Consider the following 2,276-nt stretch of genomic DNA (forward strand, 5'->3'; position numbering starts at 1 on the left):
TTACAGAGACTCACAAATGATAGCCCTGGTTAAAGCGGCTGGCTGAGCAGCAAGACTTCAGTCTCCACATGCAAAATGGAAAGAAAGTCATTTTAAGCAGCAAAAATGTTTGATTTGAGCTTTTTTTTTTTTTTTTTTTTTACTTTAAAGGAGACAACAAGTCTAACAACACAGCTTGTCTAAACTTGCCCACAATCGCTACCATCTCTGTTGCAGCAAGTCTCAGCAGACATGCATGCCCATAAGGTATACACAGAACATGTCAGGCATCTCCATACTGCACTGAAGCAAGAAAATTCAAGAATCCAGAAGAAAACTTCAATACACAGTGTTTCACAGGGTTTTTAAAAACATCAAGCAGAAACTTCATATGACCAAGAAGGCAAACTGAAAAGCGTTAGGCTGAACCAAAGGTGAACTAGAAGAGTAGATCCACTCAGGTTGTTTTAAGTGAAACACTGTAAGCTGAGAAGACTTCAGTGTTGTAAGAAAGCCTCCACACCAGGGAATAAATAATGAAACAACAAGCAGGCTTCTTACTTTACCACACCCAGACCCACATAACCGGTTCTGGCTTTCATCATACTGCCTCCAAACAAACCCTGTCTCACTTCTCTGCCCACATACCACATCTATAGACAACAAAAGACTAATATTTCACACTTTAATGTAAATTCACACAAAATGAATAAAAATCGACAGCAATCTGCTCGCGCAGAAAGAGATAAGTCACCTGAAAAGCTCCACGCAGGTTCACCGTCCAGATAGTGGGCGTCACAGGTAACACGTACAATAGGAAACTGATAAGAAAGACTGGACTTTGACTTTTAACTTTACGGTCAGTGGCGCTGTTAAGGTACCAGGTGACTTCCGTGTGCACACCTGTCCTCCTGAGATCCAGAAATCTGGAGGAAAACGTGGAAATGTCTGATATGATCGAGCAGACAGAAGCGACCTGAGGTCTGAAACACCTCCCAGCTTCAGTCACACTTCATCAGAATATACACATAAATACATTTAAACGCTTAATTTAGCCGTCTTAATATAAACCGCCTTTTTTTTTTTTTTTTTTTTTTTTTTTTTTTTTACTGTTTGGACAAGTTTATACATACTTTTCTTAACTTATTCAGAAACAAATGATTGAAACGCATGATTGCTAGCTGAATTAGCTAGCTGTGTCGCTAGCTGGCTAAAACAATCAAGTTCACCAAATTAAAAGCCGCCTCTCTTTCCTCTTTCGCATCAAGCTCGGAGGAGAACAAAACGACAAGAAAAACGATTACCGATTCTGGAGGCTGTTAGCTTTGTTTTTCCATAAGTGTCGGCGGCTTGGGGCCTAGCGGAGTGCCGCTGGTGCTGCGCGGACCCGACCAAAAGCACGAGCCGGAGCACGAGCCGCAAGGCTTGGATGAAGAGTTGGGACGAGACAACAAAATCACCTCGGAGTGGTCTGAGTTACAACTTTTAGAGAAGCGGAGAGAATAAACAATCCACGCCACGGTGAAAACAGTGGCAGTGAAGACGGGGAAAACACCCACCTTTGCAGTTTCCTATCCCTCGCCTCGGCTTGCTTGTTGTTCACTTGTCTGTGCGCTTCCTCCTCTCCGCTGGGGGGAGGAAGCGGTGGGGGCCTGCATCAGATAAGAGGACCGGATGGAGGACAGTGGAAGGGATTCACCCCACAACTCAATAAACTTTTTACATCACAGCTTATTATGGTTGACAGGCCACAAAAAAAGCATTTCAAACAATTCCCATTGGTATGCCCAGGGCCGGATTAAAAGTGCACAGGTCCCTGGGCACAGAGTGTCCCACAGGCACCCCTTCCCCAGCGCAACTTTGTGAAAATTGGGAACATACACTGTGAAATGACAATTCTAACATCTCTCAGCCAGTGGTAACAATAGCAATACACTAGACACTGTGGTGTGACTATCTGGCTTTTATGTACATTTTGTTTCATGTCCAAACTGCTGGTGTCCTCGCCCACTTGGGGCCCCACTAGTCTCCAAATGGGCCTCAAGTGGATGTGGGCCCCTGGGCCCATGCCCATAATGATCAGTGAATAAACCGGCCTTGGGTATGCCTTCAGGAGCAAAATTTCCCCACAACACAATGAAACTTCTCCAACTAGGGGTCGAAAAATCGAAATCCAGGATTTTTTGCTTCACAATTTTAAAATCTTTTTTTTTTTTTTTTTTTTTTTTGTGAAAAAAAAAAATTTCTTTTTCCAAAGAAAAAAAAATCTACTATAAAATTAGTCATTATTATTGTTT

The 2,276-nt window shown here is 42.8% G+C and overlaps 1 protein-coding gene across 2 annotated transcripts in view; it reads right to left on the minus strand.

Moving 5' to 3' along the window:
* Positions 1-1,581, minus strand: part of ctnnd1 (catenin (cadherin-associated protein), delta 1) — a 29,497-nt gene extending 27,916 nt beyond the window's left edge. The window contains exon 1 of one of the 2 annotated variants that reach the window (XM_079238354.1): positions 1,539-1,581. The gene's annotated coding sequence lies outside the window, so the exon portion shown is untranslated. The remainder of the gene's footprint in view (positions 1-1,538) is intronic. The other variant, XM_079238353.1, reaches the window with a different exon arrangement.
* Positions 1,582-2,276: the final 695 nt, after the last annotated feature.

This window comes from Telmatherina bonti (genome assembly GCF_933228915.1).
Source record: "Telmatherina bonti genome assembly, chromosome: 3".
In the NCBI taxonomy this organism is placed as follows: Eukaryota; Metazoa; Chordata; class Actinopteri; order Atheriniformes; family Telmatherinidae; genus Telmatherina; species Telmatherina bonti.